Here is a 27,223-nt window from a genome sequence, read left to right as displayed (position 1 = left end):
CCCCAGCTACGCAGCCATAGTAAGAGGTGTCGCCATCTGATGGGGTGCTGAACTAAGTATATAACTGCCTGAGCAGCTGTATTACTGGGACTTTCATCTCCCCAGGCATATCCTTTGAAAGTGAAATCTTGGGGTGGTTTCATTTGAGGGTTTCTGTCCCTGAAAAAAAAAAAAAAAAGACTCAGAGACTTGAATTGTAGAAAGAATGCTAAATGATGTTCCCTGTCTATAATGATAATCATTGAATACGGTTAAGTAATTGCTGCTGATTTGTGTCATTCACAACCTCTGTGCTGAAGATAGTTGTTTAACTACGCTCTGAGTTTAATGCTGTTTTTTTGTGAATTCTTTTTTTTCTGCGTTATAGAATGATAGTTGTCATACATCTGTGTTGTGTTCTATTTTACTAGAAATATATTGTACTTACTCACAGTTAAGCATACTACAAGTAGCCCACACACATTTCCTGGTGCAGCTAAATTAGAGATACAGGACAGTGAAAATGTTGAGAGACGTTGCAGACACTCCAAAGAGGGCACAGCCTCACCTTTTGAATGAAGGGGCTACAGCTAGCGCCAGTACAGTGGACCAACAGTCATCAGTGAAGTCGAAGCTGGTCACCCAGTTCCCCAGCTTCACTGGCCAGCGGTTACAGTATCACACCCCAATCAGGGACCTCACCGACTCTGGGCTGGGCACACAACAGACCCCACCACCAACCATGCTTTCACCCCAGACTGATCTTGGCGTGGCTCCAGCTCATGCCCCACCACTGCCACCCTATGGAGGCCAAATGCAGGTGCCCTCACACCTATCTGAAATTCGCCCAAGGTCAGTGCCAACCAACCAGACAAGCCAGTCCAACCACAGCCCTCTAACTACAGCCCCTCCAGTGTTTCGGCCAGATATACAGATAACTATGCCCCCTGCTTTTTCCCCTCAGGCCAGTGTCCATGGGCCCACTGCTACACCGGCACCCCACGTTGCCTCATATCCCAACTACCCAGCGGTGCACAGTACCCAGCATCCCACCCTGAACCAATCACTTAACACTCCTTACCCAACAATGACCGTTCCATTCAGCCCCCAAGCATACACCAGCCATCTGTATTCCACACCTGCCCCCCAAGCCGCCATGCCAAGCCCCCTAACAGTGCAGGGAGTGGGCATAATGAATAATCCCTCTGCAGCCGAGCAGACCCTTGAAAGTTCAAAGCATGGGCTGACGCCCCGTTTGCCCCACATGCCACTAGCTGCTGTCCACGACTCTCGAGCCCCCCTCCACTCATCTGCTATAAGCCCCAACACTGTCATGCCCCCTATCGTGAATATGACCCATGGAGGTTCTATAGCCCCACCCGGCACCCATGCCTCAATGCACGTACCAACCTCTGCTTTAGACCCCCAAGTTAGTGGACACCCTGGCATACCCCCCCAGCAGGTGCATACATCTTTAAGCGCTCCGGGCCGGGCTGCAGCCAACGCTAACCCCCCATTAGCTGCCTACGGTGGTTTTATACAGACTCATCAAGTGAAAAATGTCCAAGTCTTCACTGGCAGTGCTGACAGCAAGGTGCTTGTAGAGGACTGGATTCGTGACATGCAGTATCTTCTTGAGGCAATAGAGCTCCCCATTCACCTCCGCTTTTCCACGGTGGTGCGTCACCTAACTGGTGAAGCCCGAAAGCTGGTCCTGAATCTACCTCTCCATGACCAAACACCTGAAAGGGCATTCGAAGAACTGAGAGCAGAGTACGGCGACACACAGAGCTCCTCAGATCTACTAGCGGACTTCTATGAGCGTGTTCAGAGGTCTGGGGAGTCTGCCTGTTCATATGCTATAGCACTGGAGGCAACACTGCGAGCTGTGGAAGAAAACCAAAGAGGAGGCAAGCCTTTTCCTGACCGTGACAGTAAACTCACCCGGCAGTTCATACGGGGGATTAATGATGAGGATGTGTATGCGAGGATCTCGCCAATGAAGCCCCGGCTTTTGAGTTTCCGTGAGCTGCAGGCTGAGCTCCGAAATCTAGCAAAAGAAACAAAGAGATTCCAGCCTCAAAACAAATCAAAGAAAACTTATGCCCAGGTACAAGTGGCATCAGAGTGTAGTGTGAATGTGAAGGCAGAAAAGGCTAAACATCCCTCAGAGTGGTCAGAGCTAGCAGAGATGGTCAAGAAATTAGCACTGAGCCAGGAGGAGCAGATGGCCAAGTTGACCCACCTTGAATCGAGAATTTATGCTCCATCCTCTGCCACTCCACTGAGAGTCCGACCACCCCCTGGGGCTACAACTCCAATGTCAGTGGTCACATGCTACCGGTGTGGGAAGCAAGGACACATAGCCCGGGTTTGCAGAGCAGTGCTCCCGGGGCCTGAACAGACGTGGGCACACGATCCTCAGCCTGTGACCCCCATGGAGGGAAACACTTACTCAGCTCAGCCTTTAAACAGATAAAGCCCATGGTCGCCGGGGCAACCATGGGCGAGCAGCAAGTCCCCACACTGCAGGTGAACAAAGGTGACGGAGGGGAGAGCACTCCCCTAGTTGGTCCCAGGAACGAGGGGGAGGTGGAAGTCAACGGAATGAAGTGCAGGGCACTCATCGACTCTGGCTCCCAGATAACCAGTATTACGCACCAGTACTGGCGCAGCCACCCCACCCTCCATAAACAAAAACTGCAGCCTTCTAAGATACCCATAGAAGGTGCAGGGGGCCAGAGTGTCACCTACCATGGTGTGCTACGCATCAACCTAAAATTGTTGGGGAGAGAGTTTAAGGGTGTGCCTGCTTTTGTTGTCACTAACACAGAGTACCGCTCCTCTGTTCCTCTGCTTGTGGGAACTAATGTCCTCCGTGCCTCCAGAAGTCACCTCCAGGCAACCTACGGCCAGCAGTTCCTCCTCCAGGTCAAGGAGACTCATCCGGAGTGGCACGCCTCCCTGCTAGAGATTGAGAGCACTGACCAGTGTGATATGGATGACACAGTGGGCCCTGTTGTTTATACTGGTCGCAAGGTGCACATTCAAGCAGGGAAAGAGATGGATTTAATGTGCAAAATAAAAGCTGGACCACAAAGAAAGACTTATACAGCCCTAATTGAAGGCCACCCCTCCCTGCGGCTCAGCCAAGACATCCTGGTCGCCAGAGTTCTTGCTGATGTAAAGAAAGGATGTGCCCCGGTAAGAGTGATGAACCTCTCCCAGCATGCTATCACTATCAAGCCTCACACGCATCTGGCCAAGGCATCTCTGGTGGAAAGTATTGTGGACTTTTCAGACAGGGTGCGGGGCAGTCATCACATTAGCGGAGGCAGAGAAGCATGCCTGGGTATGGACCACGTTGTGGCAAGCCAGGGAGTGGATTTAAGTGGAGCAGATGTTGAAAACGAGCACCAGCGTTCCCTTCTTAAAGAGCTTGTGGAAAGGAACATGGGTGTGTTCTCACAGCACCCCCTGGATTATGGCCATACAAAGACTGTGCAACATGAAATCCCTCTGGTCGACCCTAAGCCATTTCGACTGCCTTACCGTAAGATCCCCCCATCACAGTGGCAGGACGTGAGAAGGTTACTGACAGAAATGGAGGCAACAGGAGTTATCAGGCCCAGCAAAAGTCCATATGCTTCACCTGTCGTGATCGTAACCAAGAAAGATGGATCACTAAGGCTGTGTATTGACTACAGGAAACTGAACTCCTGTAGCACGAGAGATGCTTTCCCTCTCCCCAGAATAGAAGAAGCCCTGGAGGCTCTAGGGCAGGCAAGATACTTCTCCACCCTTGACCTCACCTCTGGTTATTGGCAGGTGGAGGTGGCGGAGCATGACAAACACAAGACGGCATTCAGCACCCCTATGGGGCTGTTTGAAGCAAATCGTATGCCCTTTGGACTGCAGAATGCTCCCTCCACCTTTCAGAGACTCATGACCTGCTGCTTTGGCGACTTGAACTTCACCCACCTCCTAATCTATCTTGATGATCTCATCATATTCTCCAAAACCTTTGATGAGCATCTGGAAAGACTGCAGCTGGTGTTCGATCGGCTTCGGGAGCATGGCTTGAAGTTAAAGCCTTCTAAATGCCACCTAGTGAGAAAGGAGGTTCAGTATTTGGGTCACTTAGTGTCTGCTGAGGGGATCCGGACAGACCCAGAGAAGATCAGCAAGGTGAAAAACTGGGTGAGGCCCACAAATCGCAAAGAAGTGTTGCAATTCCTGGGATTCGCTGGATACTATAGGCGGTATGTAAGTGGGTACTCTACCCTAGCTGCTCCCCTGTACTGCCTAACTGCTGGTGACCCCAGAAAGAAAAGGAGAGGGGGAAAGAAAAGTCTGGCTACCGACCCACCCTTTTTGTGGACAGATGAATGCGAGAAGGCATTTAAGACCCTAAAAGAAAGGCTGACAAGCGCTCCAGTGCTGGGATATCCTGACTATAGCTTGCCCTTCGTTCTGCAGACGGACGCCTCAGGGGAGGGTCTGGGCGCCGTTCTAGCTCAGATCCAAGGTGGAGCTGAGAGGGTCATAGCCTTCGCCAGTAGAGGTTTGAGCCCAGCAGAGACAAGGTATCCTGCACACAAACTCGAGTTCCTTGCTCTTAAATGGGCGGTCACCGACAAATTCTACGACCACCTCTATGGGCGTAGATTCTCTGTCCAGACAGACAACAACCCTCTCAAGTATGTTATGTCATCAGCGAAGCTGGATGCCACAGGCCAGCGGTGGGTGTCTACGCTGGCTGCTTTCGATTTCGATGTCCAGTATCGGAGGGGACAGAGCAACACAAACGCTGACGCCCTCTCTCGCATGTCTAACCAGGAGGTCATGCACATCCTACAGACATGCCCTCAGTGGGTGGGTGTCGACGAACAGGGGCATGGTGCGACACAGGCTACCCAGGATACTCAAAGCCTCACTGGCCATGGCACGCCTACAGGGGAGGAACTGGAACTCGGGCCACCTACATCCACTGAGCCTTACAGGGATGTGGGGATGGAATCCCTGCCCACCATGACCAAACAGGAGATCCGTGCAGGGCAGAAAAAAGACCTCGTTATTGGCCCTGTCTTGCACTATAAGAGTATGAACCAGAAGCCGAGCCGCAGTGAGCGAATGAGTGCCGAAGGACACGTGCGCCTTCTCTTAAAGGAGTGGAGAAGGTTAGCGGTAAGGGATGGCATCCTGTACCGCTGCGTCCAAGACAGCCAAAGGGGAGTAGTTGAGCAATTGGTGCTACCAGAGGATTTGCGTATATCAGTGAAGACTGCTCTCCACGATGACTCAGGCCACCTTGGTTTTGAGAGGACATTGCACATGATAAGGGAGAGGTTTTATTGGCCACGGATGTTCCAGGAAATCAAGGCTTGGTGCGAACAATGTGAGAGGTGCTGCCTTAGGAAAACTCCAACCGCAGGGGTCAGGGCCCCCCTGGTCAGTATCCACAGCAGTGCCCCCTTGGAGCTAGTTTGTGTGGATTTTTTGACTCTTGAGAAATCAAAAGGTGGTATCGAAAATGTCCTCGTGGTCACTGACCATTTCTCACGCTATGCGCAAGCATACCCCACTAAAGACCAAAAAGCCAGCACAGTGGCTAGGGTGCTGTATAGAAACTTTTTCTGTCGGTTTGGCTTCCCAGCAAAACTGCATGCAGACCAAGGGCGCAATTTTGAAAGTGCTGTGGTGAAGGAGCTGTGTAAATGCACCGGCATCACTAAGACCCACACCACGCCCTATCACCCACAGGGCAACGGGACAACTGAACGGTTTAACCGCACCCTCATGAACATGCTGGGGACGCTAGAACCTCACCTGAAACCCCGGTGGCACGAATATGTGGATGCAATGACACACGCCTACAACTGCACCCGCCATGATTCGACAGGGTACACACCATACTACCTGATGTTTGGCAGGCATCCACGGCTCCCTGTCAACTTGGTCTTTGGGCTGTCAACCACTAATGGGTCGGGGGGATATAGCGATTATGTCCAGACCCTGCATGACTGCTTGTCACAGGCTTACGCACAGGCTAATCAGGCCTCTCGCCAGGCTAAGGGTCACCAGAAAAGATACTATGACCGACAAGCAAAGAGTCAAAGCTTCAGCCCGGGTGACAGAGTCCTGGTTAAAGTGTGTCATGTGGAGGGGCGAAGCAAACTAGGAGACAAGTGGGAGTCACGTCCATACATTGTGGTGAAGAAACAGCCAGACATGCCGGTGTATGTGGTGCGATCGGAAAATGGTGATACAGAGAGAGTGGTCCACCGCAACCTACTCACGCAGTGTATGTTTCTCCCCGTGGAGCAGGTGGGAGAGGAGGCAAGAGAGGAAATGGAGCTTGACGTGGAGGAGGTTCATGGAGGAGGGATTGAGGACAGTGGAGAGCAGGCTGGTGAAGTAATCAGACAGGATGAAGAGTCGGACATGATCGAGGACGGGGAGACTGATAGCCTGGAAGGAGGTGTGGAGGGAATTTCACCTGAAGCAGCAAATGGATCACTTGCCCCCACAGGACCGGAGGAAAGGGACCCAGGGGCAGCACAAGAGAGTGAAGATTGGAGGGGGAATGAGACTGCCAGGGTCACCCACTCACCTCCCAGACCAAGAGAACCAAGGAGGAACTTGCCGAGGAGTCGGCATCCCCCAAAGAGACTGACTTATGGGTTGAGAGTTAACGAACCAGGGGAGGATCAGGAGAAGATAGAAAGGGGATGGAAGCTGTGGCAGAGGGCCAAAGCAAGAAGGGCTGCAGGAAACACATAGGATACACACATAGACATTTTCACATTACACTGCACATCTTCCACCACCATTATTCTTGTGTACATAGTGAGACTGTTCTGTTTTATTTTGTTTTGTTTGATGACTGGGACGCCATCACTTAAAGGAGAGGCGGATGTAAGGTAGTGAGTCACAAGGTGTCGCTGTTGAGCTGCATATATGGTGTAAATGTTAGCAATTTTGGCCATTCGTCCTCTGCAGGACACCGTACTTTAGATTTCTTGTTCGCGCGGGCGCCATCTTGGGTCAGTGTTTGCTGTGATTTGCGAAGGTAAGCACTGCCAGTGGCGAACTGCATCAGTTTTGTGTTGTATTCATCGCGGAGACCGTGGAATGTTGTAGAAGGCACGGTTATTGTTACTTAATGTGTATTCTGTGTATATGTGTTGTTGTATTTTGCAATGCTGATAGTCACGGAGTGTTTGCTGTGATTTGCGAAGGGCCAGCAGCAGAGTTGGAGTGGTGTTTGCCCCTGCTTCCGAATAAACGGCGCGGTCCGAGCCACAAATTGAACACCTGTGTCCGACTGGTCTCTCTGCGGTGCACCCCAATCCAACACAATTTAACACAACGCAGAGTCCGGGGTGTAGGGAGGCCCCTGCACTGGTTGGGTTACACATACATACATGGAGGACGTTCCCTCACTGTAACAGGTGGAGGAGAGAGGAGAGGAAGCACAGGTGGATCCTCTGAGGAAGAGGAGCGTCCTACAAACCACATGATCACATGACCAGAGGACAAGCATGTGCAGAAACACATTAAAGTCAGCCTGTAAACACGTTTGTGTAAATTCTAGTCGTGTTTTTCTGTCACATTCAAATAAAAGCAGAGAAAGCAGAACAAATGCTGAAGCTGTCTGTGTGGAATAAAGGAGTTACAGTACTCACACACACACACACACACACACACACACACACACACACACACACACACACACACACACACACACACACACACACACACATCTGTCCAGCAGCTGTCTGAGCTGCAGTCTGTATTGTGTGTGTAATATCTTCACATGTTTCTAACATTACAGTTTTATCTTCAGGTGTAAAATCAGCTGCTCTGCTGTCTTATCCCCTGATCCTGTGTGATTGATTCGATCCTGCAAACGCCACAAATTTCATTCCAGCTTTGATTTGAAAGCCAGCGAGTAAAAGGATCAGCGATAGTTTTCAGAGCGATGCCAAAGCTTGGGTTCCTCTCCTACAGCAGCTTTTCTTTTCTTTCTTTCTCTCCCTGTGAAATACAGCAGCTGGACCTTTGGCTGCAACACACTGTGAGACAAACTGCACACAAACAGTTTGTGTGTTTGCTGATGTTTGTTGAGCTGATAGAAACGCTGCATTTGAAATTAGCTGACACTTCAAAAACGTTCCTCCCTTTATGCTCGCTGCTCTTCAGCAGGGCTAGCTAGATGCTAAAGTAGCGCTAACACAACTTACAGTTGAGACCAGCCGTTCGAATAAAAACAAAAAATCTCCTCAACTTTGAAAGTCTCTGTGTGGCCAACAGCAGACAACATTATGCCCCCATCATGACCTAAACCAATCATGAAGGTGCTGCTTAGAGTAGCTGAACGCACCGCTAAAGTGTTGCACCACCGACTCCGTGCTGCTGCTGTTTGCTCGATTTGTGTATCATGCGGGTGTCTCTGCACAGACGCACAGAAAGGGAAAATGACGTAGGGAATTCCCACAATAATCTAATTGCGCACAGCGACACCTGCACATTCCACCAGTGTTCTGCCAAAAAAATCATAGACCAGCCATTCGAACGAAAAAAAAGAAAGAGAAGTCTTTGCAACTCTGAAAGTCTCTGTGTGGTCAACAACAGACACACATTGTGCCCATATCGTGGTCTAAACTGTTAAGGGTTCAAATATTGAGGAGAGATACAGGAGGGATTCAAAATCACAACACTGGTCCAGGAGAGTCGGTCAAACGATGATTTTAATGAACACACGTGTGGGAGATGAACACTGTACGCAGACAGCATCGATCTCACTCGAACACAATCAGTTGTTTTTATAACATCAGGGTATTGTTTATGACGCCCCCTCATGCGCCAAGCAGATACAATACATGCATAAGTTGCAAAACCACAAATGTTCTGGTAACGACTTTTGACACAGTGAAAAGAACATCGCCTCCATCTCCATGCCAGGTGCCTTTCCTGTAGCCCGTCTCGCTCTCGCTTCTCCAAAACCTCAGGGCATGCTCTGCAACAAAAACTGTCAGTTCTGCAGACTCAAAATGCAGTTGCAAGAAAAATATGTCTGAAATCTTACCTAGAATATAAGTCTACCTAAGATGTGTGTGTATATGTCTCCCGACCTCAATTGCACTTTGTTTCACCTTTCACCTCACCTACTAAAGCTCACAACCAGACAGAGGCCACTCTCATATGTGTAACAATCTACTAAAACTACATATGTATATATTGAATAAATGCTTTAATTAAATGCCACTACTCAAAGCTTAATATTAAGATTTTGAATGAATAAAAGACAGTAATGAATATCCTGGTTATTCAAATAGCCTCATCCAGACAGCTCCTCAAAATAACCACCAAAAAATGCACACTTTACAGAGGAAACAAAGACATTTTAGAAGTACACTTCCTGACTTATTATTGTTACATTCAGAGATAGTCAGGGAGGGACCTCTGATGCCTGTGCCCAAGGTAAGTTGTGCATTTATTTAGATGTTCAGTTCAAAGCCTTTGAGGTATTTTTAATTTTGACTTTCTTTTTATTTTATGTATCTTGAGATATTTTAAATTTAAGCTCAGTGAAGCACTTTAAGCACAATAACTTCAGTGCCGCATTTTTTCAGACTATAAGGTGTGCTTAAAATACTTTCATTTCCTCAAAAGAGTTCCAGGGATCTTTCCTAAAGCCTGATTGATATTCAGATAAAATGGAATTGGTGTCTAAAAACCCCTTTAACTGCTCAAACAAAGGAGCTTCATGTACTTTGGCCTGCACAGATAGTTTAGATTTTGGTCTGTAATTAGTTAACACTGCTGGGTCGCCCCCTTTAACAGAGGGACAACAAAAGATGATTTCCATACTGAGGGAATTTCATTCATATCGAGTGTGAGGTTGAAAAGTGTTGTGAGAGGCTCTGCCACAAAATCAGCTGCCAGTTTCAAGGAGTAAGGATCTAGCAAGTCTGGCCCTGGAGATTTTCTATGATCTAACACTTTAAGAGCTATTATTTTGATTGATTTGGATGGGGAACATGTCACTATTTCATTGGTCAGGAAAATTCATTCAAGTTTTCACCAATAAATTTCAAGTGAAAAAGTTTTTTTTGTTTTTTTTATAATAATAAAATAACAATAAGAATAATAATCATCATTACTATTAATAATAATTGTTCTTGGCTTCATTTTTCCTTCCAGTCTCAAAACGCTTCCATTCAATGATTTGGGGGAAACATGAGACATTTAAAGACCTTCATTTCTTTTTAATATCAGAGTTTTTAATGAGTTTTTAATGAGCCACAGCAGCCCTGAATAAACACTTGAATGACTGTCGGAGCTGCTGCAGTTTCCTGCTGCGTCCACTTTATACCACCAGAGATAGAGCAACAAGAAAAGCCATCACCATTTCACCTTTGAGGAGGCCGGCACACGTGTGAAGTGTGGAGATCAGGGAAATTATTTTGCTGCTATTGTTAATAATCATCATCATTACCATTGCATTAATAATATAATCTACAGCATTGATATTGTAGTAAGATGTTTAAACATATTGGCACCCAATTTATTACAGGTGCAGTTATAACCACTTTAAACTGTTGAGTTGAATCTATGATCTTAAATGCTTTTGAATGCTTGTTATAATCTTAAGTGTGTATGTGCTGATTCTGTTGATTCTGAGTACACTCTGTGCAAAGTAGACAGGAACTGCAGGTTTGCAGAGCGTGCTTTTGCAAAAGTGAAACTAAAAGCAGAGTCTAAGTGCAGGTTATTCTGAGGAGCTGTTGGGATGATGCTATTTGAATAACCAGGTTGTTCATTATTATCTTTTATACTTTTATATTCTTTTATTAAGCTTCTAGTAGAGGTTCTTGATTAAAACATTTATTCAATATTTTACACATATAGTTTCAGTAAACTGCTAACACATTTGAGAGTGGCCTCTGTTTGACTGCGAGTGTTAGTAGGTGAGAGGTGACACAGAGTGCCAAGTGAGGTCGTGACACACACACACACACACACACATAGTAGATACACTCATTTATAGATGAGAGGTTAATCATGTTTTCTTGCAACTGCGGGCGTGCAGAAGTGCTGTCTCACTGCAGAGCATGGTCTGTGGTTTCGGAGAAGCGGCAGTCAAAAGGTTGACAGGAAACATCTGCCATGAAGACAGAGACAATGTTCTTTTTAAACTGTGTTAAAAGTCATTGTGGTTTTGATCTGACCTATGCATATATTGTATCTGTGACGTTGAAGGGGCGTCATTAAATTCAAACCCTGATGGTGTATAATATCTGCTTATGCTTTGATTAGTCGGAGATCAGCGCTGTCTGCGAACGGCGCTGGTCCCCCCACGCGTGTATTCATTAAAGTCAATTGTTTGACCAAGCTCTTCTGGACCCTGGTTGTTTGTACTCTCCTCATCAATTTCTGAATCTTAACTGAAGCTACATGCTAACACAAACCGGCTTTACTGAGTCTCGTCCTCACAAACTCACCAAGTCACTCACCAACATAATGGACATGATGCAGATGAGATGTCTCCAGGACGGACAGGTGTCTAACAATAATCACAGAGAGATGAGATGAGATAGCCTTTATTTGTCAGTTGCAGGTCTTTTGCCCACAACCGAGATGACAGACCTTGCCGGCCGTACATACAATACAAACATCACATTGGGGAGACAGGTCAGGCCAGGTAGCGAGGAAAAAAAAACATTGAAATGTGCAACACAAAAGGATAATACAGGAATGCACAGGTATCAACACACCATAACACAATAAACACAGACAAGCAACATGGGAAAGAGTCCCAGTGTGTACATCTGATCTGAGACCGCTGCAATCTTCGACTGCGCCTCCAGCTGACCCGATGTCCACATCATGGGGGAGGTAAGCGTTGGAGGTGGCGTTGGATCCGGGGTAGGGAGGGTGATGCGTCAGTGAGTGCTTACCAGTATATGTATGTGTGTGCGTGTCCATAGCTCAGCTGAGACAGTGTCCGTCGCCCTGCCAGGCTAAGTAAACAGTCTTCCAGCCAACCCAGGTGGCCTTGTAGGGAATGGGAAGGAACAGACTCAACACAGTCATTATCAGGGAGTTTTTGTTCAGCTCCAGCCTTGAGCTCCGGCCTTGAGCCCACAGCTGGCGCCGAAGGGGTAGCCGGGTTATGATGGTGATTGTTCTTTTACAAACAACTCATGAGAATTTCAAGCTGTTTTTAACACTCCGACACCGACACTGGTCTCTCAGTCTCCCGTTAATAGCTGCAAGCTTCTCCGTGATGTTATGAGCCGTCGATTCTGTGGTCTTGTCACTCTTTTTGCTCACATAGCAGATTCTGAGACCTCACGACCGCAGCCAACTGATCCGAGGTGTAATCCAGCTCCGCCCAGAGGTGTTGTTCTGAGTTGATTCTTTCCTGATGTAACCCAACATACATGCGCTCAAAGGTGTTATTCTGAGCATTCACTGCAGTCGTAAGCGCCTCCAAGCTCTTAACCATGCTGCCTTCAGTGAGCCCTTTCTGAGAAGTCGCACCTGTCGTTCCAATCCCAGCGGGCAGCCTTGTGGGGGGTTGAACAGCCGGTTCCGCTCTCTTAATTCTCCGATAAGCCAGGGCCAAGCCAGCTCCGATCAGCAAGAACCCTGTTATCATGGTTCCGAATAGGTAGATATCTTCAGCGTCCTCGATCAACAGTCCCGCCAGGCACACGATCCTCTGCCACCCGTCCATCGTGTATCCAGCAGGGAAAGTCCCTCCAGGGCACTCGGGCTCTCCCGAGCCCAGACTTCTTGTTAAAGGGTGTCAATAGCATTCAGAGACCAGTTGATCAAATCCATAATTCTTTTTTAGGTTTTAGACACAGACTGTGAGAGAGTGTTCCAGGGAAAGTAATACAAAAAAGATACGAGACTAGACAAGGACATAAGAACTAGCAGGAAAGATAAGGGAGAGGAGAAAAAGTGCGTCCGCCTCCTCTGAGAGCCAAAGCAGAGCTGGCTGGATCACAATACTCCCCACACAGCTGTGGAGTCAGAGAGGTGCTCCAGTGTTCGAGTGGACAGGTGTGTGTCCTGTAAAGCTGCAGGTGTGTGTGTCTACATACAGATAAGGTGCTGATGTGAACACATTGCTCACAGGTTTGGAGTATCTGTCAGTAAAATGCAGAGCGGTCTACACGCCATGGGGGTTTCTGCCTGTCTGCTCAAAGCTGTTTATATAGCACACAGGCTAATGCTAAGTTAGCACTGCAGGAGCTGTACTGCATGATGAACAGCTGAATGTCAAAGCAGAGTGGGTTGTGACAGTGGCTGGAGACTTTAATTATGTAGAATTGAAAGCAGTACCTCCACCACCACCTCCACCTCCTAAAGGCGATATTTCTGTTCCCTTGGCTCAGCATCACCTTTGTCACTGTCAGTGATTATGGAGGTCCATCAGGCAGACCTTCAGAAAACCAAGGAGCAAAACAAGCATCTGACTGAGCACCATTAGATGCCTACACCGAGCTACCAGCCTGTCATGATCTCTCTGTGCTCCTGTGCTGGCTCAACACATTCTACCTGCCTCTGTCTCTTGATGCTCTTTCTCTCCTCCGTGTGAGTGAGTCAACCTCACCCTGTGTTTCAGGGGCGGGACTTAAAAGAGAGAGAGAGAGAGAGAGAGAGAGAGAGAGAGAGAGAGAGAGCTTACTTTCTGTGGGAGACTCACACAGCTATTATTGTTCAGTAAATGATGTTTGTTCAGCTTGAACTTCACTGACAAAACTTCCATGTGGCACCATGAACCGTACCCAGCTGTAACTTTTCTTACAGCAGATACAAAGCAGTGAGCAGAGTAATAAAGCTGGTGTAGTTAGAGCAGCTCCAAGGATAACACTTGTTACATCCCCTGGCTAGTCTAGGGGGTTTGGAGGGACTAACATAAAGGTAAGTAGTGAAGGAGGAGCCCAGATGGTAATTTTAAAAGGTTTATTTCATGCTCGTGTTGAAATTCTGGTTCAGACTGAGGGTTAACTTCAGGAAGAGCCAAGGCCAACATAACAAACAAAACATCCCAGATATGAAAATAAAAGAAATTTCCCCAACTCTAGAGAAAACAAAATATACAACCTATAACCATAACCTACCTAACAACACATAAACAGGAGAAAACATGGTGTCAAAACAAAAGGCAGCTTTCTCCTACAGGCAGTCTGAACATGAAAACAGAAAAATGCACATATAAGTCAAAAGGCATGCAAGCCTGCACAGATATGGCAATTAAAATGGCCAGAGGGCCCAGAAACACAGCTCCACAAGCCTTAAGTAACTCTGCTGATTGACAATTAGCTGGATTCTGTGAGCAGCATCCAATCAGGACAGAGGAGGTGGAGCCTAGACAAAACATAAGCAGTTAGTTGAAAGAAGAAAACCAACATCCTCCTGGGGGATGTAACACACTGGTTTCCTTTAACTATCCAGCTGCCAGATTAGATGCAGAGACAGACTGGAAATGATCACAAGCTGTAAGTTAAGTGTTCAAAGAAGCTGCTTTGTTAGGATTGTGACAGAGTTATTATACATCAATACTCCGTGTAGTTAGTGAAGCACATGTGTGCAGATGCCTGTTTTCCCATTAGTGGAGACGTTCATGTAGAGCAGTGTGGGGATCCATGGGGATAGTTTACCTGCAGCAGGTTATTAACACTCACTAATACCACAACAGGACAGTACTCCTGTGTGTGAACACCACAGCCACAGCTAATTTCCATCTGTTGTCCAAAAATATATTAAACATAGACATAATAGTACATTTAAAAAAAAATCCTAATTCATACATAATAAGAGTAGCAGAAATGCCCCGGCGAGCACTCACATAGACGTTCACTGTGTTTGCCTTTACTTCCATCACAGTAAATAAACATGTATGACCTGTTACTCTGTGTGTCTCACTTCATACGAGAGTTTTTCTAACACACTCTCACTCCACCACATCTCCTCAGGAGGTCTAACTCCAGGCAGCAGCCATGTTTGGGAGCGTGCAAGCAGCTGGTCCTGAGTGTATGTAACACAGAGTCACTCACACACAAACATGGGCACATGACTGAGGAATAAGTACGTTTATAAAGTGAAACATTAAAACGACAATATTGATCGAAACTATGAAGAACAAGCAGAAACAGGAGCTTCTGCAACAGGCTGCCACTGTCACGGCGCCTCAGTGACACAATAATAATGTTGACAATAATGGAAACAGGAAACCAACTGATGTAAAATAATATGATGCTGTGGGCTGGATTTGGTTGTGTTATGTTGTGAGATACCAGCCACAGCTAACATGTAGATAAATATATTCTTATATTTAAAAAGCCTGCCCGGTAACACTTCCTGTGTATCTGGAGTAGACGACGTGTGGCTGACGGATCAAAACTAATTAAAATGTCAAATGTTTGTCGTCTGAACCTAATTTGAGTTTTTATTGCCATGAAACAGGAAACTGCTCAGTGAGAAGAGTCCAGACCTCATGGATGAAACTGAGAACCTGCCTCATAACTGTAGTGAGTAGAAATGATCTGCGCCATGTTGACTGGATGAAACAAAACAGGCTCAGAAGGAAATTTAGCAAAGCAGCTTCAGAAGGAAGATCTATCTTTGTGGTCTTTGTCTTGGTTTCAGACTTCAGTGATCTCTGGATGCTGTGATCTGATCTGATTTGGATTTATGTGACACATGGAGCCATAAGAGCTTCTTATGGCGATGGCCAGAGGGGCCGATGGTGCGATATGGCAGCCTCGCTTCTGTCAGTCTGCCCCAGGGCAGCTGTGGCTACAACTATAGCTGCCTCCATCAGTGTGTGAATGTGAGAGTGAATGAATAGTGGAATTATAAAGTGCTTTGGGTGCCTAGAGAGCGCTATATAAATGAAATCCATTATTATTATTATTATTATTAAATCTAAAACTCAGAGACCTTTAGATATAAAACATCAGCTGCATACTGTCCTTAATCTAAAGTGAAATCTTCTGTTCTTAAACTTAGATTTGATATCTTGTTCAAAATTTACTGCAGTTCAGCTTTAGACTCATACACAGCTGGTTCATGTTTCTGTCTCTGTGTCCTCACTTTCCCAGCATGCCTCGGCTCTGGAGGTGTATGAGGGGGTGGAGTCTGTCCTGCTGACCTGTCAGGACTCTTCTGTACCTGCATGTCCCACTTTGGTGTGGAGCTGCCACGACCTTAGTCCTCCAATCATCCACCAGCGTAACCTGGCAGGAGATGAACTGAGAAGAGCTGTGGAGAGTGGGCAGGCAGGTGAGTCACAGGTAGGCTTTTCTCTCTTCAGCAGAAGCTAAAACCAGCTCAAAGACTCAGGTGAGCAGGATTTGCAGGACTCACCATGAGTTCTTCCACATGAACGTATTTCCAGCTGTCAGAACACAAAAGAAAACAGGTGAGAAAATTCCTGAGGAACAAACAGGGAGGAAAACACTGGACGGCAATTACCACCACTGACAGGGCAACAGTCTGTTAGAGAGTGGAGGTGCCTGTTAGTCTTTAAATTCTACTGAGTGAATGAGCTGATGACAAACAGCCAGAGCCCAGGAAAACTGGAGATCAAGCCAGCCACCCGAGAGGAAAGCGAGAGGGAAGGAGACACAGAGAGGAAGCAGAGGAAGGAAAGAAGGAGAACAAACCTGACCTGCCAGGACCATCACGAGTTTCTACCTGCTCTGAAAAGGTGGTGCAAAAATACCCCAGCAGTGTTGTTTCAAACAGTCCAGCTTAAATTACAAAACTTAAAACTAATCTTAGACTAAACTCTGAAATAATTCTGACACATTATTTATTAAACACAGTCAACTCTGTGAGGGCATTGATGAGCCTACACTTACATAGATAATATATCACAAACATAGAGACAAGCTGGAGCTTTGGGTTATTAAACTTACGCTTTTTAAGCATGGCAACACTTTTTTATTGTTCTTTATTCAAATGACATTTAATACATGTCAGTCTGCTGATGAGCCTTGTGTCAGCACTGAGGTGGAAGCTGTGGGCTGTAAAGAGGATTTTTCACAGTGGACAGTTTCATGTCACATGACTGACTTCCTCTTAAAAACAAAAGTGAACTTTCCTTGTGTACTTTCAGCTGGAAAGAAACTGCTGAGTGTTTGTTTCTTTGTTCAGTCAGCAGCAGATTTAAAGGACTTTGTGTTTGTTTGAGCTTTTTACAGGAGGATGAAGACGTTGCTGGTGATCCTGCTCCTCATAAATGGTAAGAAACTGAATGCAGATCAATCTGCACTCACACCACAGTTTAAGGCAGATAATCTCACTGTGTGGTGTTTATGTGATGATTTTAATTCATTGCTACAAAATACAAATGCAATGATGTGTGCTCTGTGAGAGTCGAGAGAAGCTTCTGTTCAAGACAGAAGCAACAGAGAAGTAAGAGCGACTTTACATTTACAGAGTAAAGATTCATGTTTTATGCTTTGTTACATTTGACTTTGACTGTACTTGAGAAATTACATATTTTTGCATTTAAGAAAATGTTTTCTTTAAAACTCGTAAACATGCAAATACAATGATGGGTTTAGTTGGGTTTTAGTTCAACTTTAAAATACTGAAAGTTCCAAAACAGAAAGCAGTTATTCTGAAACACCTGAGATTCTTCACTTTTGAAGATTTATTATTTATCATTAATCAGACAAAAGCATTTTACAATAATTGACAGATGACTAAGTTTCAAAAATTACAAATGGCTGCAGTTTTAGATGAGTGGTGTACTGAGTGTCCTCTCTGTTAGGCTGCATCAAAGACCACACAGGGTGACCCCTCGGAATAAAGAGCTTATGAATCCAGAAATATTTGCTTCATCTATCTCCCAAAAAATCTAAAACCCAAGTCCAACATAACAGGTATTATAAGTATTAAGGTGACTGGAACGTCACCCATGGACCATATGGTACAAAAACCTTACAACACACTTTCAGGATTGTAGGATTGTGGTGCTTTGTGGATGGTTGTGGTCAGGGCGGAGCTGCCAACAGATAGTGTGTCACGTTTAACTCTTTATGTCACGACCCTGTACCTTACAGTTATTGACTTATTTTGTTACGTGAAACCTCTCAGTGTTGAGTGAAATAAGGAGCAGCAGAGGATTGGACCTAAGACCAATATCATTTTTATGCATGTTTAAAAAACAATATTTTTAAAAAATTGTGTATGTACAAGAATATCTGAGGTGTATTTGTAGTTGTTTAAAGATTCATATTCAGTTTCTTTTTTATAAAATGTCTCTTTTTGCGTTCTTGCCTCGGGGCAACATTATGCAGTTAACTACACGTTATCTGTTAGCAGTGGTCATGGTGAAAGTAGCCATTCATTTTACCTCAGTCCTTCAATCTGCCCCTTCTTACTTGTATTCCTCACTTGTCCCCAGCTGGTGCAGCAGCCTGCTGTGACTGTGGGGCCTGGTTAGTAAGTGAGTGAGGGGGAGGGGCCAGTTGCACTAAGAGCTTTGATTGGACAATCCAGTGTCAGTAATGAAAATAAACAAATGGGCTGTTTTTCGTTCTTGTAGGGCCGGCTGTGTAGCAGCCACCAGTAAAATGCATGGTGTACCAGATTATCAGTCCATCCCTGATTCCAGTAAAAACGTTAGTTTGCATGGTGGTAACCTCTGCGTGCACGATAAGCAAACTGGAGTGGGTCCATCAGGGGGTCAGTTGCTCTTACGATGTGCTGTTTTATGATCTTCTCCATGGCCTTCATCACCAGGGAGCTGAGGGCCACAGGACGAAGATCATTCAGAGACTTTGGGTAGTTTCTTTTGGGGATGGGGGTGACTGTGGAGTGTTTCCACAGCTGGGGACGGTGTGACTGTCAACTGAGTGTTGAAATGGAGTCTGGAACACACTTCCTAGTTGCCCTGCACAGTGCCTCAGAACTCGACTGCTGATGTTGACCCTCTCCCTGGTCGTCCTGAGGGCTCTCACCACGTCCTCAGTCCTGAAGGTGAGTGCAGAGCTGCCAGGTTCGAGTGAGGATCTGGACTCCTCAAGCTGGGCCATGTTGTCCGTCTCACACCAGGGGCCTGTTCTTCGTACCTCGCTAAGTAAGTTAGCTGGATTAGATTGTTGACGATTTTGCGTGATCCTGGATCGTTCGGTTCCCCGAAGCTCATCCGGGACTTGCTGTCATAGCAACAGAGCCGTAAGCGTAAACCTGCTCGGGAGCAGGTTTACTTTATGTAAACAGGATTAGATCGCGGCCACGCAGGTATGTCCGCTTCATTTATACGAAAGCAACAGCGATATTCCACCACTGTTTCACCATAAATAAATATTATCAATGTAACTAAAGATAATGCAGCACTTGATCCTTTTATTGATTTCACACAGATACATACAGGTCATTCCCTAAAAAAGGGAAATGTACTATTAACATTCTATTACATGTATGTGATTATTACAGATGTAATTCATATTTCAGAGTAGTAATTGTAAATTACTTCGTGTAATCAAGATGAGAGACCACGGCTATAAAAGCGAAGGTGGATTTGGGAAGCCTGTCGCAGCCATGTCCTGTCCGTATACGCGACCAACCCATTGCGGAAGGTGCAAGATTGATAAGGAGAGTTTTCAGAATTCAGCGTATATTGCGGGACAGACAGGCTCCTTTAGCTCAGCGCGACAGTGTGCTCATTGAGAGATATCGATATTCCCGTGAGGGTATTATTTACTTAACCAACTTGTTGACGAGGGGGTGCAGGACCACCACCTGTCTTTTTTTCCTCTGCCCTTTTCTTGGTTGCTGTTATGAACAAACTAACAGAGTATTACAGGCCAGTATTACCTTGCCAAGAGACGAAAAGCAATCTAAGAGATAAATATTACCATTCTGTAGAATACTCCTGTATTCCACTTTTACTTGTTCCCATGTTCTTGTGGGTCCTGTTGTGGCTCTAATGTGAAAGGGGATATAATATAACATATTATAATATAATATAATGCCATATGATATTGGACAATATAGTGTCATATGATAGATCTACCCTACCGCCTACTGGTGTTGGCCAGAGGGGCCGATGGCGCGATATGGCAGCCTGGCTACAACCGTAGCTGCCTCCACCAGTGTGTGAATGTGGGAGTGAATGAATAGTGGTATCGTAAAGCGCTTTGGGTGCCTTGGAAAGCGCTATATGAACCCAATCCATTATTATTATTATTATTAAATTACCTACGAGTTTGATTTGTCAGCAACTTTCTGCCAGCCCTCTCTCCTTGCTTTTGCAGCCTTTGCAGTGTTCTCTTGCGTTTTAATTAAACTCTGAAACTCCTGAAATCCCTCACTCATGAGTTCTTGCTCTGCTGCCGGAAAATACCGAGCGCGCCCCTTCGACATTTTCGCCGACCAATCAGCGGGTTGCCGATCAATGTTTCTACTATCGATGCGTAGCCCCTTTTACGACACCCAGTGATGTCACATTACTGCGTCCAGCTGTACTAATCGTCAACAGCAGGCGTGTTCGGGGAACTGGATTAGCGAGCTCACGGTTAGCGCGATGGTTTGGTCTTGGATGTGTCATTTGATCTTGGATGTAGTAAGCGACGTACGAAGAACAGGCCCCTGGTGTAGAAAGCATTGAGGTTGTCAGGGAGGGAGGAGGGGTTGCTGCTCTCTTCCTGGGGGTGGTGACTGCAGTATTCACAGAGGCCATGGTTTGAGGCCCTGCCAGGCTGAGCGGAGGTCCCCTGTGGTGAATTTTTTTCCAGCTGTGTTTTTGTACTCCAGTTTAGCAGTTTTTATGGCCCTGTTGACGTCCTTTTTATCCAGAGCAGAGCCGGTGAAGAAAATCCTCCTTGTAGTGTGAGGATACTTTCCGCTGTCCACTCTATGATGTCTTTGGTGGCCTTTTTAATCCTCTTGATGACTTGAGTGTAAGCAGGGGCCAGCAGGATGGTGTGGTGGTCTGCTGAGCTGAGAGGAGGGAGGGGTAGGGCTTTAAATGCATCTGGTACAGAGCCATAGCTTTTATCCAGAGTCTTCCCCTCACGTGTGCTGCATGTAACATACTGTTGGTATCCTATAAGATAAGATAAGATAAGATAAGATAAGATAAGATAAGATAAGATAAGATAAGATAAGATAAGATAAGATAAGATAAGATAACCTTTATTAGTCCCACATGTGGGAAATTTGTTTTGTCACAGCAGAAAGTGGACAGTGCAAAAGTTATATAGCAAAAATTAGAGAACACTGGAATACAATAAGAATAATATACTGTGCACAACTGTACAGAATAGAAAAGAATAAACTAAAATACTATATACAATAGAATAAAATAAAATATACAATGGGATAAAAATAGAATACAAATGCTTTATACAACTAAGTAAAAATACAACTTTGCACTTAGTCTTATTGCACATGTGTGGGTTTGTGTGGTAAATGGTAAATGGCCTGTATTTGTATAGCGCTTTACTAGTCCCTAAGGACCCCAAAGCGCTTTACACATTCAGTCACACACACATTCACACACTGGTGAATGTGTGTTTGATCAGTTAAAGTCTTTGTTGTGGAGTCTGACATCAGTGGGGAGGAAAGACCTGTGAAATCTCTCCGTCCCACACTGTGGGTGCTGCAGCCACTGAAGGAGCTGCTCAGTGCTGTCAGAGTCTCCTGCATGAGGTGGGAGATGTTGTCCAACAGGGATGACACCATTCTCCTGTCACGCATCACCTCCACTGGGTGCAGAGGGCATCCTAGAACTGAGCTGGCCCTGCGGATCAGCCTGTTCAGTCTCTTCCTGTCCCGGCAGAGATGCTGCCGCCCCAGCAGACCAGACTTTAAGTGACTTTAAGTGAGAGTCCGGTGATAATTGTTCCAGTTTGTACAGATTGTTGGTGAAGTACTCTGTGGCTTTAGCTGCATCAGCTCTGGGGTTGATGTAAACCAAGATGATGAAAAGCTGTGGGAATTCTCGGGTGAGGTAGTAGGGGCGCAGGGAAACAGCCAGAAGCTTGATGTCTGTGGTGTACAGTTTCTCCCTCACAGTGACTGTAGAGGACCAGCTGTTGTTTAAATACAGACACACGCCGCCGCCTGTCCAGACGAAGAAGTGGTGAAAAGCCATCAATGTTCAGGCTGCAGCCGCAGCTAGATGAGGGAGTCACTGGTGTAGGTGAGCCTTGGGGTCATGTCGAGTGTCGGAAACAAAATCACAAAAATTAGGAAAAAGAAAATAATACAAATATACTGAGTAGACGGTGAAAAACAACAACGAAAACAGCATTAAAGTTAGAAAAAGAACGCAAAACTGCTCAGCTGACTGGCCGGTCGACGGCAAGAGCAGCGACCCAAAACCGAGACAGTCTGACCTCCCTAACTAACTCAAAACAGGAGAAAACTGGTGATCAAAAGAAACAGCAGCTCACCTCTACCCACTCCAATCCTCATCTCTTTCCGTACTTTTTATTTAGACTTTTTGTTTAGACTATTTAGACTATTCGGGTCTCCCTTAAAGCCTTATTTAAGGCACATGCTGTGGCTAACTCCTCTGTGATTTCCATTCACCTCCCATGGCCGGCCATCCTTTAACTGCTCAGCCATTGCTGGATCTGCCCTATTGGACTTCATTTTTATCCGACCTTTCCAGTTGTGTACTCGTCGCTTCGGACCTGGATTGGAACCTCTGAGACTCCTAAGCAAGCTGAGACGCGCCTCTGTCAGGGATGACGTGGCTAAGAGCCGGATGGCATTGTTTAACTCAAGATCACTGGCGAATAAAACCTTCATCCTAAATGATCTTTTCCTCACCCTGCAGCTGGATGTTTTGCTCCTGACCAAACCTTGGATTCACCCCGGTGAACTTTTCTCCTTCTCTGAACTCCTTCCCCCTGACTGTTTTTTTTCCCAGCTTACCGAGACTTCCAGGGAAGGTTGGAGGCCAAGCCACAGTTTTCAAAAATAAACTTAAACTTCAGCGACCGCCTACTCCTACTTTCTCTTGCATCGAGGCTCAATTATTTGACCTGACTGGCCCCCCTGTGACTCTCTGTGCTGTGATTTATCAGCCACCCAAATACAATAAGTCTTTTATTTCCGGATTTGCAGATTTCCCAGCTTCTCTTTTTTAAAATTATAACCGTGTTCATATTTCTGGTGATTTTAATATACATATCTGCTGCAAGAGGGACTCCTTTATGGAGGACCACAAGAGTCGTGCGCATTGAAATAAAGTATTCTGTGCTTAAATAATGAATTGTAGAATAAATTCTGCATATGAGTGCATATGAGAGCATGAGGGTGGGAATGGATGTTTGTATCTGTGTGTGCCTGTATGTCTGTGTCTATATGTCAGGTTGGGTATCAGACGCCACCTCTCTGGGGACACCTCAGGCCCTCCAAGGTTTGGAGGCCTATCTCCACCCACCACCACTTCCCCTGCCAGTGGCGGACTCCCTCAGGTGTCGGTGCGTTGGTGGTTCTTTGTGTCTGGGGGTGGGCGTCCGGGTACACACTGGCTCACTCCTTGGCGGCCGCTTATCGGGGCCTGGGGCTCGCTCGGGCCACTTCGGAGGTGGGGTGCCCCCGGCCTCTCGGCCTGGGGCTTGGTCACTCAGGCACAGCTGGCTGCCGGCGGAGCTCACGGGTGCGTCACTGCAACTCCCCCTGGCTTCTGCTCCGCGGCTGCTGAGTGAGCCCTCATCTGGGACTCTCCTCAGCTCTTACTGGGACAGTGGCGCGGCTGCCCCTCTGTTGGTCTTCCTTGGTCTCTTGTGTTCTGGGGGCCTCTGGATGTCTGGAGTTTTGATCTCCTCCATACCTGCTTCATACCCTGGAGGACGGGGCTGTGGCTCCCCACACTCCCTAGCAGATCGTTACATGGAGAAACCTTTGGAATGCAAGCATGCTGATCCACACAGCTATGCACACAGGTGTACACATGGGTATTCACAGGCGTGGACTACAGCTTTCTTGGCTGCTGCCTCAAAGCACATTGTGCGCTGTCTATCTTGCGTGCTGCACAATATCGTTTATCATTTAGTATCTACTGATATCTACTGCTAGCTAGTTTATTGTGATGGTGCTTTTTTTTTTTTATTATGTTGCTCTTTGTTGTTTGCTTTCTCTTGTGTTTTTTTTCTCCATACAGGTGACCCAGGTGTTTTGTTTTTTTTTGTTTGTTTGTTTTTTTTCTTTCTTCCCCCCTTTCTCACCGTCTCTTCTCCCCTTTGGTTTTCTTTCTCTCCCTCTCTTTCTTTCATTCTTTCTCCCTGTCCTATCCCCCAGTCATGTCTGTCCCGTTTGTAGCAACTGAAAATAAAATAAATTCATAATTATAATAAAGGTCAATCAAATGGACCAATATGGCAAGGCCATGATGATCCACTTGGTAAAATAAATCCGCTTGGCATCTTTCTTGGCCTTAAGACAACAATTCTGATGGCTAAAGATCCAAACGGGACACAAAAAAAAAAAAAAAATCCCTATCCCGGGCAGGGTAAACTGTTCCCTCGATGTTCTTTTCACAAGGGTCTTCTGAATCGCTCTTTGTCTGGTCCCTCACCCAGGACCAATTTGCCATGGGAGACCCTACCAGGGGGCAAAAGCCCCCAGACAACATAGCCCCTGGGATCCCTGGAACACACAAACCCCTCCACCACGATAAGGTAGCGATTCAAGGAGGAATTGCTACCTTGAATCGATTGAATCGACAATACAATTGATTCAAGGACAATACAATTTTTTTTATTTATTTTATCAACTTTTTTTCTGACGATGCTTTCTCTGTTGAGCACACAGTGGATCTGCGTTCGACTACTCTGCTTAGGCTGCACTGTTGAGTGCATGTCCACTGAGCGCAGCGGAAGCTAGCAAGACAGAAGCTAAACTCGTTGCAACATGGCAAATTGAACCTCCCCCACCCTCATTCAGATCTGGCGTTTGGAACTATCTTGGTGTTCATGTGAAGCAGTATGACCCTGATGGTAAGCGCGTCATGGACAAAAGTAAAACAGTATGTCAGATGTGCCACGCAATGCTCAATTACATTGGTGGGAACTAGTGCGTTCACGCAATTAGCTTGTTAATGTGTTGACGCCGTCCAGCCCCACACACGGGGGCTCGTCAACGGAGATTTGCCACGTTATGGCTTTAATGTCATTTTAACGAGAGTAATGCTGACAGCACTACAGGGAGTGCAGAATTATTAGGCAAATGAGTATTTTGTCCACATCATCCTCTTCATGCATGTTGTCTTACTCCAAGCTGTATAGGCTCGAAAGCCTAGTACCAATTAAGCATATTAGGTGATGTGCATCTCTGTAATGAGAAGGGGTGTGGTCTAATGACATCAACACCCTATATCAGGTGTGCATAATTATTAGGCAACATCCTTTCCTTTGGCAAAATGGGTCAAAAGAAGTGCTTGACAGGCTCAGAAAAGTCAAAAGTAGTGAGATATCTTGCAGAGGGATGCAGCAGTCTCAAAATTGCAAAGCTTCTGAAGCGTGATCATCGAACAATCAAGTGTTTCATTCAAAATAGTCAACAGGGTCGCAAGAAGCGTGTGGAAAAACCAAGGCGCAAAATAACTGCCCATGAACTGAGAAAAGTCAAGCGTGCAGCTGCCAAGATGCCACTTGCCACCAGTTTGGCCATATTTCAGAGCTGCAACATCACTGGAGTGCCCAAAAGCACAAGGTGTGCAATACTCAGAGACATGGCCAAGGTAAGAAAGGCTGAAAGACGACCACCACTGAACAAGACACACAAGCTGAAACGTCAAGACTGGGCCAAGAAATATCTCAAGACTGGTTTTTCTAAGGTTTTATGGACTGATGAAATGAAAGTGAGTCTTGATGGGCCAGATGGATGGGCCCGTGGCTGGATTGGTAAAGGGCAGAGAGCTCCAGTCCCACTCAGACGCCAGCAAGGTGGAGGTGGAGTACTGGTTTGGGCTGGTATCATCAAAGATGAGCTTGTGGGGCCTTTTCGGGTTGAGGATGGAGTCAAGCTCAACTCCCAGTCCTACTGCCAGTTTCTGGAAGACACCTTCTTCAAGCAGTGGTACAGGAAGAAGTCTGCATCCTTCAAGAAAAACATGATTTTCATGCAGGACAATGCTCCATCACACGCGTCCAAGTACTCCACAGCGTGGCTGCAAGAAAGGGTATAAAAGAAGAAAAACTAATGACATGGCCTCCTTGTTCACCTGATCTGAACCCCATTGAGAACCTGTGGTCCATCATCAAATGTGAGATTTACAAGGAGGGAAAACAGTACACCTCTCTGAACAGTGTCTGGGAGGCTGTGGTTGCTGCTGCACGCAATGTTGATGGTGAACAGATCAAAACACTGACAGAATCCATGGATGGCAGGCTTTTGAGTGTCCTTGCAAAGAAAGGTGGCTATATTGGTCGCTGATTTGTTTTTGTTTTGTTTTTGAATGTCAGAAATGTATATTTGTGAATGTGGAGATGTTATGTTGGTTTCACTGGTAAAAATAAATAATTGAAATGTGTATTTTTTTTTTTTTGTTGAGTTGCCTAATAATTATGCACAGTAATAGTCACCTGCACACACAGATATCTCCCTAAAATAGCTAAAACTAAAAACAAACTAAAAACTACTTCCAAAAACATTCAGCTTTGATATTAATGAGTTTTTTGGGTTCATTGAGAACATGGTTGTTGTTCAATAATAACATTATTCCTCAAAAATACAACTTGCCTAATAATTCTGCACTCCCTGTAAAGAAACAAAAAAACTTCAGTGTCAAACTAGCTTTACTTTCATGGATCTGTAGCAATTTCACTTGATTTATCACTCAGTGTCAAAACACACAAATGACTCATTCATTTATTAACAGAAAAGCACAATCAAATTACCTACACCACAAATTAAGTTCAAATAAATAAAATGAAATTATTTTCATGGGTTCACTCCAGCTAAGCTAATGAAACAAACAAAGATGTCAATCTTGGCAAAATATAAATTTGTTGAAGTCAAATTATATTCAACACTACAAGGCACACTTAAAATCCTTTAATTTTCTCCAAAATTGATAGTGCGCCATATAATCTGGTGCACCTTATGTATGAATTCTGGTAGTGCTTACTGACCTCAAACCGATTTTTTGTGGCATATGGTGCTGAAAAATCTGTCAAAAAATGTTTTAGCACGATTTTGGTAAGGTACAAAGCTGGAAACCTGGAGGATGAACGCTAACTTCTTT

General features: G+C 45.7%; 1 protein-coding gene across 1 annotated transcript in view; it reads left to right on the top strand.

Moving 5' to 3' along the window:
* LOC112431854 (uncharacterized) overlaps positions 1–27,223 on the top strand; it is a 179,889-nt gene that overhangs the window by 67,947 nt on the left and 84,719 nt on the right. The gene's annotated exons all lie outside the window — the stretch shown is intronic.

Source organism: Maylandia zebra, linkage group LG3 (assembly GCF_041146795.1).
Source record: "Maylandia zebra isolate NMK-2024a linkage group LG3, Mzebra_GT3a, whole genome shotgun sequence".
Classification (NCBI taxonomy): Eukaryota; Metazoa; Chordata; class Actinopteri; order Cichliformes; family Cichlidae; genus Maylandia; species Maylandia zebra.
The sequence above is the reverse complement of the archived record's forward strand: the minus strand, read 5'-3'. Positions and strand labels throughout refer to the sequence as shown.